This window comes from Geotrypetes seraphini, chromosome 1 (assembly GCF_902459505.1).
Source record: "Geotrypetes seraphini chromosome 1, aGeoSer1.1, whole genome shotgun sequence".
Lineage (NCBI taxonomy): Eukaryota > Metazoa > Chordata > Amphibia > Gymnophiona > Dermophiidae > Geotrypetes > Geotrypetes seraphini.
This window is the reverse complement of record NC_047084.1, coordinates 430,439,730-430,455,334: the sequence shown is the minus strand read 5'-3', so window position 1 is coordinate 430,455,334 and position 15,605 is coordinate 430,439,730. Positions and strand designations below refer to the sequence as shown.

General features: G+C 43.4%; 1 pseudogene; it reads left to right on the top strand.

The window, feature by feature from the left end:
- The first annotated feature begins 4,509 nt into the window (after positions 1 to 4,509).
- Positions 4,510 to 13,639, top strand: LOC117368056 (annotated as a pseudogene).
- Positions 13,640 to 15,605: the final 1,966 nt, after the last annotated feature.

Sequence of the window (15,605 nt, the reverse complement as noted above, 5' to 3'; positions counted from 1 at the left end):
GAGGCAGAAGCGATGAATGGCCCATGGATGGTGGAGGAGGTAAGGCAAGCAACAGCCGGCCTGACCGGAAGGAAATCTCCCAGTCCAGATGGGTTGACAGCTGAGTTTTTAAACACATTTTGTGAGCAGATAATACCTTTCTTGGTGTGGCTGTTTATGGAGCTTAGCTGTCAGCCTGACCTGCCAAGATCCATGAGGGAGGCAGTATTGGTTTTGATTGCAAAGCCAGGGAAGGAAGGGTCAAGGGTAGGAAATTGGAGGCCAATTTCTTTGCTTAATACAGATAGGAAAATTTTAGCAGAGATGATGTGCGCAAGATTGGGAGGGGTGGCAGCAGCAGTACTGGCCCTGGCACAAATGTGTGGCATGCAGGGGAGGGGGCAATCAGAGCAGCAGTAACAGTAAGAGAGGCAGTTGAGAGGGGTCGGAGGGCCCAAGGGGAGGCGTGTGCTAGTTAGTTTGGACCAAGCCACATCCTTTGATGGGTGCCATACATATATTTTTTTTTTTTTTTGGGGGGGGGTTCTTACAAAGTATGGGGTTCCTGTGCAGTTTGTGGAGGGGTTGAAGACTGTATAAGGAGGCAGCAACCTTTCACTTGATGAATGGGTGGAGGGGGGGAGAGTTTCTCCATTGGGAAAGGGGTGAGATAGGGATGTCCCTTAAGTCCGTTGCTATATGTGTTTGCTATCAATCCATTGCTGCAGTGGCTGGAGAAGGGTGGAGTTTAACAGGGATAGATATGGGGGAAGGCACAAAGGTCATGGTGGTGGCATATGCCGATGGGTGAATGGAGGAAAAACTGGGGTAATATTCAGGAGCCACAAGGGCACACATTAATCAGGAAAAGAGTCATTTGTTGAAACTCAGGGATCCGGCATGGGAAGTGGAGAGTACAAGTGGGTTCTTGCCTCCAGAGGGGAGGGTAAGAATGCTGGGGGTTGTCTTCAGTGGAGATGAGGTGTATCAAATGGAAAATTGGGAAGCAAAAATCCAGGAAGGGCGGCAGAAGGTGTAAGCCTGGAAGCAGTGGAAGCTGACATTTCTGGAAAGGGTGCATCTAATGAAAGTATATTTGGTTCCTTTGTTCCTATTCCTTAGTTACGTGTGTCTGTTCCCACAGGGGTTGCACGCTACGATGTAGTCTTTTTTTCCCCTGTGCCTCTGGGGTAACCGCTTAAATCTAGTAAAGAGGGGGGTAACATATTTGGCAAAAGAACAAGGAGGCTTGGGAATGGTGAACCCCATTCTTTTTTTCTTCTCCCTTTTCCTCCAGTTCCATTTTTTTTTGGGGGGGGGGGAGGGGAGAGGGTTGGTGAGGGAATAGCAGGAAAGGGTGGACTTGGGGTAAAGTGTTTTGGAAACACTGGTTGGGGGAAATGGAAATTGAGTTCAAATTGTTTTATTGAATTTTCAATAAATCATAACAATAAAGCAATAAAGACAAAGATATCAAGAACATTACCATGCCAATAAGGGCAAGGAACACTGAGGATACAAATAGTCTGTTGAGTATAGTAGTATTTAAAAAGCAAAGTGTCGTGCCATCATGACAAGGGTATGCATACAACCTGGGGAGAAGAATAAAGAACAAGGGGAAAGAAAAGGGATGAGATATACTATTGAATGTACATGAAGTAAGAAGAAGAATAGTACCAGAAGGTTAGGAGAGAAGAGAAGAAATTTTGGAGCAGGGCGGGTGACCCAATCATAGCATATAGATAAGTTGACCTAATAGTGAGGAGCAGAACGAGATGGGTAAGCAAAAAGGAAATGTCAACGGTTAAAAAGAGAAAGATCGAATGGGGTCCCAAATTTTGGAAATAGTATGTATTCTACCAGAACGTTCAGCTGCTTTCGATTCATACGAATGAATTAAGAGTATAGTGTTCCACCAAAAGGTGAGATTAAGAGAATCAGCGGATTTCCAGTTGTGCAGAATCATTTGTATAGTAAGAGTAGTCAGAATATTCAACAGCGATTGTTGATGTGTGGAGAGGACATCATCTATGGCTAAAGCTCTGTAAAGAAGAATATCTATGGTGAAAGTGGAACAGATCGGTAGGATGTGTTGTATAACACTCCAGACACGTGACCAGAAATTGGAGATAATGGGACACGCGAAGATCATATGATGAAGGTCTCCAATGTCAGATAGGCAGTGCCAACAAAGATTCGATTCACGGAGACCCGCACGAAACATTTTGTATGGAGTCCAAAAGATCTTATAAGATAGAAAGTACAAGGACTGAGACAGACTCGAGGAGGCAGTAGGTCGTAGAATTTTTGTAAAGTAATGATCCCAGTCCCTGTCCGTTCCATTCCAAGTCGCATTCGTCGACCATATATCAGTAGATTTTTTGGATCTAGGAAAGCTATTGTATAACACTCCAGACACGTGACCAGAAATTGGAGATAATGGGACACGCGAAGATCATATGTATAACACTCCAGACAAGGGGGAAGTGAAAATTGGAAAGAAGCGGGTGGTGGGGGTTTTGGCAGGGGAGCCGGGTCAGGCGGGCATGGCCCGTTTAGTTAGGAGTTGGGAGTAACAGTGGATGAAATGGTGGAGGGGAGGAAGAATGGACGGAAATAATGCTGCACCAATGTTATACGGTGGAACCTCTGCTGAAGAATTGCCCGGGGATATGTCAACAGCAGGCACTCCGCTATGTGGCGAGGCCACGCCTGCCTCCTAAGTACTTTGATTTGGCATGGCTGGCACTGCAAGACAAAATGTACGTCAGGGCGAATCTGTAGGAAAGAACAAATTCCTCGAGGTTTGAGAGTCAACTTACAACCCCAAATATTCAAACACGATGACACTTTCTTTTTTTTTAATTTTATTTATTTATAAGTTTCAACTATCAATTCAAGATTAGCTTGTACAGAAAGTGATCACAGCAAAAGAAAAACAATACATCTTCCAATTTTATATAAGGACATAAATATTGCTTAATCACTCAAGTCCACAAATAAGATCCATGATGTAATTTAAACGGAATAAGAATAAATTAATAACTTAAGATACATGGAACACGGTTAACTGATATTCAAGCGTTTAATATCAAAGCCCTCATTTCTTTTCCTTCTCCAGGGGGACATAGAAAGAAGAGCCGTTAGCTGGCTCAAAGAAAACATATTTCTGAGAATTATATTGTACTATACATTTGCAAGGTTGACGGAGATAAAAAGTTCCCCCAAGAGCCAAAACATCAGGTTTTAATAATAAAAACTCTCTTCGACGCCTCTGTGTATCTTTTGCCAGATCTGGGAACATTTGTATCTTAAAATCAAGAAACTTTTTTCTCTTTATTTTTGAAGAATAATCTCAGAAGCCAGTTTTTATCCAATGTAATAGCCAAGGTCACAATCAGTGTTGCACTTTCTTTATCTGACAATTCAAGTAGAGCAGAAACATCAATTGGACCTTGGTTCCTTTCCTGGTGATCTTGATTTTACTCTGTAAATAATAGACCTGAGTGAAAGGAGGCAATGAATCTTCTGGTACTTCTAGTATCTCCAACAAATAGCGTTTTCACATTTCTCTTGGGGTAACTGTTAATATTCGGGAAAATTGATCAATCTAAGATTATTACTCCTAGAGAAATTTTCAAATGTCTCCATCTTCCTTCTTAAATTAACATTGTCCTTAATTAATGTCTCGAAGCAATTTGGAAGATTTAAGTTGATCTTTAATGTTCTGAATATCTAGTTTTGTTTCACCCAGGTCTTGTTTTATCTGAAGAACTTCTTTCTCCTGAGATTTTATTTTTCCCTCAATCTGGAAATAGTTAGTATTGACTGCTCTAACCAAATTGGCAGTCAGATCCCACAAAGCTTCTAAAGTCACTTCTTGGGGCTTTACAATATTAAAAGTTTGCAAATCTGATATTGAAAAGTCAGGCTCACCAACCAAGGGTTTTTCTCCTCTCTGTTCCTCCTGGGTCGGGAGTAGTCCCAATGTTGTACCGTCCTTGTGAACATTCAGGCTCTGGTGTAACCTCAGAGGTCCTGAGTCGATGTTTGTTATTTCGCTGTCCCCGGGAACCTGGGGGGGAGACCACATGCCGACTTCCGACTGTCTATCTACCCCTGGAGAACTAGCGCACGAGGATTGGGAGGAGGAGCTCTCACGTCGGGGCTCAACGAGATCTCATGTGCCTGAAATGACACCTCCATTCCGTCTCCCGGAAGCGCCTCAGGCAGTGGCATCGCCGGCGTTCCTATAGCGCCCTGCATCTGCCTTAGCAAGTCCTCAATGTTGCCGGAGGAGACCGCTCCAGGGCGCCGCAAGATTCCAGGGACACCCTTCCCTCTCCTCTTCGGCATTACTGCTAAACACAGGACGAAAAACCGCCGGGAGAAAAGTTTCAAAAGGTAAGGCTTGTGGGCAACTGCTAAGCTAACCGTGACCGTGGCCATTTTTGATCCCCGGCAGTCAGGGACGATGACATTTTCATGGATAAATGGAATCGTATATTAAATAAATGTTTCCTAGACATCATGCTTCTTATAATGGAGTGGAGTAGTTCCACTTTGGAAAGAGAAAAAGCTAAATTGGATGAAGAACTTATAAAGTTAAAAACAACGTTGGGAGAACATGATTTTGAAACCAATTATAAAGAAGTGGTGGACTTTATGGAGAAGTTTAAAGAAGGGATTAAAAAGCCGAAACTGAGGAAGTTATCTAGTGATGCTAATGATTATTCAACTAATCATATATATCCATGGGTATACAACAAAACCTCAAGTCAAACTATATCAAGAGGAATCATTGCTGGTAGTGGATCAACATCCCAAATTTCTTCAAGTGCCAGTGACAGTTTGGCTGATTTTTTTAGCCACACAAAAGGTTCTACAAGGGTAGTAGTTAACCTTTCATCAAAAGACATAACACAGGTGGAGATGGATGTTCTTTCTAGAGGTACGTCTTTTGTTCCATCCAATCACTTTGACCTATTTCAATTTCAAATAGACTTGGAGAGATTTTTTAAGACACAATCAAATTTTTTTTTTCAAATTCTGATGTTTATCAAGATTCTTCAATAATCAGTAACAAATCCACTTTGATACCTCCGGTTCCACTTGGATACTAATTTTAGATCGTAGTGACTATGAGAAGGAGATAGAGACAATTGAGTGATGGCAATGTTTACAGGAAACTAAGTCTTGATTCAACTCGAAGATTAAAATCTATGATTAATAAAATCACGAATAAAGGTCTAGAAAAAGGATTTGTTACTAAACGTGAGTTTAATTTTCGAAATGTCATGCATCCTGTTATCTACACCTTACCTATAATTCATAAAAATTCAGTATATCAACCAGGTCGTCCTATCATATCTTTCAGAGGCTCTCTACTTGAACCACTATCTATTTATGTTGACTGGTTTTTAAAACCGGAGGTGGAAAATCATAAAACTTATTAAAGACTAGTGTTTAAGCATATTACATTAACGGGTGCTAGTAAAGCCTCCTACCCTCACATGTCCCCTATTTTCAGCCCCAGCCCCAGCTCCAAACCCATTTCCCCCCACCAGCCCCCTTCTCCCATCTTTTCCCTTTCAGCCTCAGCCCCCTTTTCTCACCAGCAGAATTCCCCCCCACCCCACTTCCCTGTACAGTAGCAGCATACCCTCCACCCCACTTCCCTGTGCAGCAGCACCTCTTCCATGCTCCCCTGTCCCTCTTCCCTGCTCCCACAGTCCAGCAGCACCTCTTGCGTGCTTCCCTTGTCCCTAGAAGACAAACTCACCGAGCACGTCTGCCATCTGGTGCCGGGCCACGAAGCAGGCGTTGTCCCCGTAGCACATGCCGTCCACGGAAGAGGAGCAGAGCGCGGGGAAGAGGGAGAGTGAGCCTGTTAGAGCCGGTTCCTGTGCGTCTGCTGTGAGGTAAGCCAACCCACCGCCATCTTCCACTTTCGACGTCGTGTTCTGGACACAGTAGCCGGGGAGCTAGGCCCCCTACGCACACGCTCCACTAATATTCAGATGCAATCATCTTTCTGTCTCGCAGCGGGCTTGCCAGCTCCGGCCAGACAAAGTTCATTTTTTAGTTCAAAGCCGACGCTGCATCTCCTCTCTCGATCCCAGCCAGAGTCGGAAGTATTCTCCGACTCTGGTGAGGTTCAATAGAGGAGCCGCGGCGGGGGCTTTGAACAAAAAAAAGAACTTTGCGTGGCCGGAGCCGGCAAGCCCGCTGCGAGACAGAGAGATGCGTGGTAAGCGCGCATGCGCACTCTGCCGGCCACGGAACTACAGATCAGGCAACACGGCATTAAGCACTTAGCATTTTATTATTATAGATACATCACATATTTTTGCGATTTCTTGAATCTATACAATCTTCAGACAAGCAGTTCCTGATGGCAACATTGGATATAACTTCACTTTACACATCTATTCCTCAAGAACAAGCTTTGGATGTTATTAAAGAAGTTGTGGACAGAAGAACAAGACCACATCGAGTCCCAAGTGAATTTCTTTTGAAATTATCTAGAATTTGCATGAGAGAAAATTTTTTCTTGTATCAGAAACAACTGTATTTACAAACCAGCGGAGATGCAATGGGGGTAACTTTCGCCCCTTCAGTTGCGTGTTTATACATGAAAAAATTTGAACAAGACTGGGTTTTTTGTTCCCCTTTTGAAGAAAAATTACATACTTGGGTCAGATACATTGACGAAGTTATTTGTTCTCTGGTCTGGTACAATTGATGAATTTTCATTATTTGCAAATTGGTTGAATACTTGTAACCCAAATATTCAATTTACTCATAATGTCTCTTTTCATTCCATTTCTTTTTTGGATGTGTTGGTGACTCAGACCACTGATGGTTTCACAACAAATGTGTCAGAAAAAATACAGACTGCAATACGTTTCCTCATAATAAAAGTTGTCACCCTGAACATCTTCATAGAAATTTACCTTTCTCACAATTTTTGAGATTTAGGAGGATTTGAAGCAATGAAGAAGATATCATAAACAATTCTAGAAGATTGATTAATGACTTAACTCTACGTGGATATAAAAAACACCATTTCAAAAAGAGTTTTTGACGTGCTAAGTACAATCATCGTGACTATCTGTTGATAGACAGAGAAATACAAGATAATAAAGACCATACGCTGAAAGATTGGAGAAACGGGGTCTCTTTTCCCTGGAGAAGAGGAGACATAGGGGGGATATGATAGAGACTTAACAAGATCATGAAGGGTATAGAGAGAGTAGAGAGGGACAGATTCTTCAAACTTTCGAAAAATAAAAGAACAAGAGGGCATTCAGAAAAGTTGAAAGGGGACAGATTCAAAACGAATGCTAGGAAGTTTTTCTTTACCCAACGTGTGGTGGACACCTGGAATGCGCTTCCAGAGGACGTAATAGGGCAGAGTACGGTATTGGGGTTTAAGAAAAGATTGGACAATTTCCTGCTGGAAAGGGGGATAGAAGGGTATAAATAGAGGATCACTGCACAGATCCTGGACCTGTTGGGCCGCCGCGTGAGCGGGCTGCTGGGCACGATGGACCTCAGGTCTGACCCAGCAGAGGCATTGCTTATGTTCTTAATAAAATATTTATATATATATATATATATATATATATATATATATATATATATATATATATATAAAGATCTTGAGAAGTTTGGGGCCTTATTATCTTATTCAAATTATTTCTTATCCAGTAGTAATAAGCCAGTTGTATTTTTCAACTTCGTTCTGTTTGAATTATCCATAAATTAAACATGTTTGCTTTAAACACATTTTTAGGAAAACTCGTATACATTTCAGGCTGCCCAAATCTGGAACAGTCATCCACTGCATTTGAAAAATATATCTTCCTATTCTCTCTTTTGAAAAAGAAAATAAATAACTACAGTATATTTTTTTTCAAATATTCTTCCCGTTTTACAAAACCATTGTGCAGTTTTAAGTGCCATCCGTGGCGGTAACAGCTCCGAAGCTCATAGGAATTCTATGTGCGTCGGAGCTGTTACCACTGCGACCGGTGCTAAAAACTGCACTATGGTTTTGTAAAAGGGGGGATTATGAAGTATTATATTCATTTTATTTTATGTAAATCTCAGCATACTGTTCTGACTTCTTGTTTGTAAACCGATCAGAATCAATACTGAAATTAGGCGGTGAATTAACCACACAGAATGGAATAGAATTATAATGACGGCCATCAAAAGAACAAAAGTTTACAGTTGATTTTCTGAGATATCTTTCTTTAAATGCAAGAAACCTGGGGTTGAAGCAGAATAAACTGGAAGTTTTAGTTTGCAATGCAAATTATGATTTTATTGGTACAGCGGAGCAGCTATGAAATAAGTCTTATGATGGGAATATTGATCTAGAAAAGTAAAGATTATTTCAAGCAGGGCAAGAACAGAAAAGAAAGAAAAAAGCATAGCCTTGGTAATCTGTGAAGTAGATAATTATTTTGATCCATATCAAAATGGAAGACTATTCTGTTAAAAATACTTGAATAAAATGATAAGGTAACAGAACAAGACTGAATATGGTAGACAAGATTAATTTTAGGCCTCCAGATCAAAAAAATAAAAAGAAGATACATGAGGCATTTACTGGGGAATTCTTTAAATGGTGCCTACATTAGGCACCGCTAGGCACCCTAATTACAGCCACCTAGTGATGCCTAAGTTAGGCGCTGATCCCAAACTTTTATTTTTTAATTGGCGTGATAATTATCTATGCCGGTTTTCAGCCAAACAAACAAACAAAAAAAACCCCAAAGTTAAGAATTTGGCACCGAACTCAGGACGCCTAACAATGTCTAAGTGGAGGTACCCTCCCATGCCTACGGATGCCTATCGCAAACAGTAGGCGTGGTTATGGACAGAGAGTAGGTGTGGTTGAATTAGGCATCTGACACTGGTGCCACCAAAACAGGTGAATGAAAAGCTGGCCTAATGGAGCTGCGCCTATGTATAGGACACCCAGTGACACTTAAGTTTGCCGCTAGGCATGATTCTATAAATGGCATGGTTGTCAATCACCTGGCCATTTACAGCATCTTTCCTCGCCTCTCACCCATCCGCTTGTGCAGCAGCTCCCAAGGCCTCTAAAAACAGCAGCAGCGCTCTGAATGGGCTGCTTCACAACCTTCCCAGCTGGGGCCGGGCCTTCCCTCTGCAACATCTTTCTAGCCCTCCTTCCCATCCCTCTGTGCAGCAGAACTCCACTGACCCTCCCACTGTGAGTCTGACATACCTCCACTCCAAAAGAATCCAAAACAGCGGCAGCGGTAGCGCTCTGAACGGGCTGCTTCACGGCCTTCCCCACCAGGGCCTTCCCAGCACCGTGTCACTGATGATGTCATCAATGATGCGGCAGAGGGAAGGCCATGGCGGGGAAGGCAGAACAGCAGCCTGTTTAGAGTGCTGCCGCTGTTTTAGAATCTTTTGGAGTGCAGGTATGTCAGGCTCACAGTGGGAGGATTGGTGGTGTTCTGCTGCACAGAGGGATGGGAGGGAGGAATAGAAAGACGCTGCAAGGGAAGGCCAGGCCCCGGCATGGAAGGCTGCGATGCAGCCCTTTCAGAGCGCTGTTGCTGGTTTTTGGAGGCCTTGGGACCTGCTGCACAAGGGGATGGGTGAGAGGTGAGGAAAGATGCAGCACATGGGTGGGGGGAACAGCAAAGAAAGAGGAAGAATTGGGGTGGAGGAGAGGAAGGGAGAGATGATTGTGGTAAATGGAAAAGAAAAAAAAAAATAAGACATTCTCTGAAAATAAGCCCTAGTGTGTTTTCTGGAACACAAATTAATATAAGACCCTGTCTTATTTTTGGGGAAACATGGGTATATAATGTTTTTATTTATGATCATTTATATTAAAGAAAACAATTGGATTAATTATTTGGAGTCCATTTTTGGTAGTGGAATACAAAGTTTAGATGACTGAATATATAGGGCTCCTTTTACAAAGGTGCGTTAGGGCCTTAACGCGCGGAATAGCACGCGCTAGCCGCTACCGCCTCCTTTTAAGCAGGCTGTAATTTTTCAGCTAGCACGAGTTAATTTTGTGCTAAAAACACTAACGCACCTTAGTAAAAGGAGCCCATAGTGAAAAGAGGCTCATTTTATATTTCATTACATCTAATATAATAAAATGGTAGGCCGCGCATGTGCACTAAAAAAAACGTGTTCCCTTATCTGTCGCAAAAATACGAGTGCACCTGCGCGACCCCGGCGGCGGCTTTCAAATACAAAAAAAAATTTACACAGTTGCGCCGGCCTTCTTCACCCCCGGCTCTCACTGTGCATGTGTTACCGGCTCCTCTCTCAAACTGCACCAGGATCGAGAGAGGAGCTGCGGCGGCGGCGACTTTCAACGACGAAGAAGCTGCAGCTCGGGAAGTCGGGGCCTCCCCCGCCACGTACAACCCACTCCCTCTCCTGCAGCTCAAGCACCACAGAAGCTGTGAAAACGCGCAACCTGGTCCCCGCGTCTGCCTACCCTTCCCCCCAACACAGCGCCTTTGCCCCCCCCTCTCCAGAACAAATCAAGAAATGGAGCCGAGCCGCCCTCCGCAACAGACCAGAGGAGTTCTTTGCCGCTCACCACCCTTCCCTTGCCGCTGACCCGACTACCTACCCGGCGATTTAAGCAGCAGTCTTCACACGCTGCTTCAGGCACTTCTACTGCCCTGATTTGCTCTGCCGTGTCTCTGATGATGTCATCAGGGATGTGCCAGAGTAAATCAGGGCAGTAGAAGAACCCGAAGCAGCATGTGAAGACTGCTGCACAGGCTGCTTGAATGGGAGCAGGAAGAGGTGATGATGGACAGGGGGGGGGGAAAGGAAGGGAGGCCTATTGTTGGACAGGAGGAGCAGGAAGAGGTGCTGATGGACAGGGGGGGGAATGAAGGGAGGCCTACTGCTGGACAGAGGGAGCAGGAAGAGGTGCTGATGGACAGGGGGGAGGTAAAACAAAGGGAGAAGGACTGCTGCTGGATAAGGGGAGCTTGAATGGGTGGTGGTGGACAGGGGGAAAAATGAAGGGAGGCCTAATGCTGGACAGGGGGAGCAGGAAGAGATGCTGATGGACAGGGGGAAAAATGAAGGGAGGCCTACTGCTGGACAGGGGGAGCAGGAAGAGATGCTGATGGACAGGGGGAAAAAATGAAGGGAGGCCTACTGCTGGACAGGGGGAGCAGGAAGAGATGCTGATGGACGGGTGTGTGTGGAAATGAAGGGAGACCTACTGCTGGACAGAGGGAGCAGGAAGAGGTGATGTTGGACAGTGGGGGAAAAAAAAAGGAAGGGATGCCTATTGTTGGACAGGGGGAGTAGGAAGAGGTACTGATGGACAGGGGGAGGTAAAACAAAGGGAGAAGGGCTGCTGCTGGATAAGGGGAGCAGTGAAGGGGTGGTGGTGGACACAGGGGAGGTAAAAAGAAGGGAGAATGGACAGGAAAAAGTGGCTAAGGAGACAGAGAGAGAAAGAAATAAAGACAGACACACACATATATTCTAGCACCCGAGGGAGGAAAATGCTGCACAGGGAAGTAGGGAGGGGGGAAATGCTGATGCACAAGGAAATGGAGGAGGAGGGAATGCTGATATGGCTACTGTACAGGAAAGTAGACAAGGGGAGATAAATGCTGCATAGGGGGCAGAAAGAGAGACAAATAGAAAGAAAGACAAATAATAGGAGGGAGGGAGACAGAAAGAAAAGAAGAAAGACACAAGGGCAGGGAGTGAGACAGAAAGAAAGAAAGACAGACATACATATATTCTAGCACCCGTTAATGTAACGGGCTTAAAGACTAGTGTTATAATAATCCAGTTGAATGCTACTTGGACTAATAGTTTAAGATCATCAAATAAAAAAATATGGAACCCTTTTACTAACACATGGTTATCGCAGATTAAAATGCACTACCAAAGGGCTCGTTTAGTGTGAGCAATTTGAAAATTATTTGCAGTTTTATAGGGAACCAGTGGTGTCTTGTAAAGATGCTTTTTTTCACCCACAAAAAAAGCTTCCTAATTGCCTTCCTTGAAACGTATTCTCCTTTACATAATATTGCTAATAAGGCTGTGAAGGATAAAGTAAAGTGTGTTAAAAGGACAACTCCTTACCCCATTTCTACAGTTATTTAACCAGCGAGAAATGGCCGCTGGCTGGTTAAATAGGATTTAACCACTAACCATTAATTTTGAGTGTAAGATAATTTGTATTTTGTATTTATTTATTTATTTATTTATACCCCGTCTTTCCCAAGGCGGGTCACAATAGAATACATGCACAAACAGAATCACATACAGTACAACAAATCGAACATGAATAAAACATAATAGTGATAATGTAAAGCTTCCTAAAATTACAAACAGGCTACCAGCACCTCACATCAAAAAACTATAAATCAAGTCCCATATTCATCATACAGAAGAGGTGTTTCTTCAACATTTTCTTAAAACTACTCAAACATGTTTGCTGTCATAAATATCCCGGAAGCTTATTCCACTCCCGAGGACCCACACACGAAAATATGCTAGCTCTAGACACAGCTAGCCGCAGCTGTTTCACTAATAATTTATCTCTGCTGAATAGTCGGGGTTAGTGGCTAAAATTAATCACTTAGATTGTGCGATTACTGGCAATGTTCAGCAGTGACTGACAGGCAAAGTTTAGCAGACAAATCGGATCGCCTAAGTAGCACTCCTTTCTTTACCCATTATAAATAAACCAGTCAGTGCTGAATATGGGATCAGCCAGTTTCGTAGCAGACACTTCTGAACACAGCAGCTGCGCTGAGGCCCCGCTCAAAAAGGAAACTGTGACTTGGAAAGGTGACCACGAAGATCACCCCAGTTCCACTTCTAGGATGGCTGAGGACAGTCGGGCGAGTCTGAGCCCATAAGGCATCGCAAATAAGGACCTGCCACACATCGCCTATGCCGATGGACAGCATCTGTTCTGTCAATACTTCACCGAGAGCTCTCGCTTTTGTCACCCATGGTGCTGGGAAACACTGTGGCCACTATGAGTTGGCTCAGATGCTTACAGGCCTTAACTTTCTCGTGTTTGCTCATGACCATGGGAGGCGCCATATCAATCCTCACTGTGTCTGAGAGTCCGAGCGACTTTACGGGGCTGGTTCTGATATCACCACTGATTCTGCTTAACCCACAGTCTGCAACATCTTTCAAGGTTTTTGCAGCAAAAGTTCTTAACCACCTGCTCCCAAATTTCTTATTAGGATCAATCGATCCCAACACTATTTGTTGAAATAAGAAGGTCGAGGCATGTGTAACGGATCCACTGGTGTATCATGGAGGAATGATAGTCAGTTTTGCCATGCAGCTCCTCAATGCTTCAGCCAGAGTAGGAAAAGCCCTCCCAGATATTTCTCTGCCAGTTCTACTCATGCATGGAACAGATGACCAACTCTGCGACATCAAAGGGTCATATCATTTGATGGAGACAGTGCCGAGTCAGGAAAAAATATTGAAGGTATATGACAAAGATTATCTTGTCCTCCATAAAGAGCTCCCAGAGATCAGCAGTGCTGTTTTTAGAGAAAAAGAGACTTGGTTGGCAGAAAAGATTGCGACAGCGACGGGAGCCGGAGCAGGAGGAATATCAACAGACGCCTCTTAAAGAATGTCTGCTGTACTTTGTTCATCAATGCTCCCTATTGATCTCCTGGATTTCAGGGTGAAGGGACTATATAAATGTTACTTAGGGTAATATTAATATAGAGGACTATGGCTGATCATCTACACATATCGATCTTCTCTATAGTGTGAGGCATGAACAGGCTTTCTCTCTGAGGGAAGATCTAACAGAGCAAAGAGAAGCTGATAATTCCTGCACTGAGAGCTGAGTTTCTATCCAGAGAAGGGTTGCGTTCTATAAAGAGACAGAAGCTCTTCTCCAACTCCAAACCTTCTGTAGCAATGTGAATTACTTGCGCAGACTGAGATGTCGTTTAGTTCAAAGTTGACGCTGGTCCTGGTTTTACTCTGCAATAATCCAAGCAAAGGACCGGAGTCGCATCACTTTCCTTCTGGCGACCAGAGTGAAGAAGGCACAGTGAAGCATGGATGTTGAAGCACTATCGAGCACTTACAGAGCATGCTGAGGTTATGGCAGACAGGGGCTGGATTCTGCCATATTCTCTGGCCTATTACCAATGACTGTGCAATGTCACACAATACAGAAGAGCAATACACCTATAACTTGAAAGAAGACTAATACCCATCCAAAACTTAGCATAGCGATTCTTCCTTAATGAAGACTTTCAGTCCTGAATATGAATCAGGATGTACTGCAAACTGAAATCCCATTTAATATTGTATGTAAATAGTTTCTATTACTCAAACTGTTAATGATTTATTTAAGATAAAATACTAATATATTATCTACACAGTGTGCTTCAGAATATCTGAGGTACCTTCACAGTGACTTTAGGAAGGTAAAGGGCACTTCTGAAGCAAATTTAGTCCCTTATTCTTTGAGTCTTAAATAAAAGGTCTGTACTGCCAAGCAGCACAGTGCTTGGTGTGTTTCTCATTCTCTGTCACGTTCAAGGGCACCACACAATGTTACCACAAAGAGGGACTTTGCCAGATGACCCGGCACGGTGTACGGACCTCAGTGAGATCAGAGAGGCAGTGAACTCGCTTAATTCCATGAAATCTGTTATAATTGTGGGTTAAAGAACATTGTTTGAGTCTGCTACTTGTCAGCTTTAGAACATGTGGGATGTGGAGAAGATTATGGTTGCTGCAAAATAAATAGGCATGCGAAAATACTCTCAACATTGTGTTATCATTCCAGGCTATGAGTTCAGAATAGGCCTAGAATCCTTCCAGTCCGCCACACTGATACAGCTGAGCTCAGAAGCAGGCAGTTAGTCTGTGCTTATTTTCTGTTTGGTTGTGCATAAGCCTTCAGATTTTTTGTATCTAGCTTGGAAAAAGGAAACGTACACAATTGTCTCTCTTGTTGCTGTAGGAAAAAGTACAGATGACCACAGTCAGATTTCATTCTAGTGATGGCTGAGCAGTCAAGGAATAAGAACAGAGCAGCTGAAGGACAGTTGGACATAAAGTTGAACTGCAAGTAGGAGAGAAGGTTCAACCACAGAGTGTATGATCTATTGAGAGATTAAAAGGATGCTACGTCGAAGGAAGTATGTGTGCTGCTTAAACTTCTACTCCCTCAGCATGCTAACAAAACTCCTTTAAGGTTTCTTTCATTGAAATTCTCTATTTTTGTAGGGTTCTTTCATAGCTTGTGACTGGTACAGAGAATGCATTTGATTGAAAGATTTCTCTCCCACACAAAAGACTTCAAACATCTGCAAAGCCAAGTATGGCTGATGGGCTCATTTTTATTTTAAGAATTGCAAAGCTACAGCGCTCAGTGTGTGTTGGAAGAAGGAAGGGGCTGGAGGTGGCAAGGGGTGGGGGGTATTCATCAGGCATGAGCTTATCTAGAACATAGCTACCAGCTGTTATGATGCCCAAGAAAAGCTTTGTGGTTATCCTAGACATTCTGCTCCAGCCATGTGAGAGACTGAGGGATATGGTTTTCTTCATAGAGCAGTGTTTGAAATTGT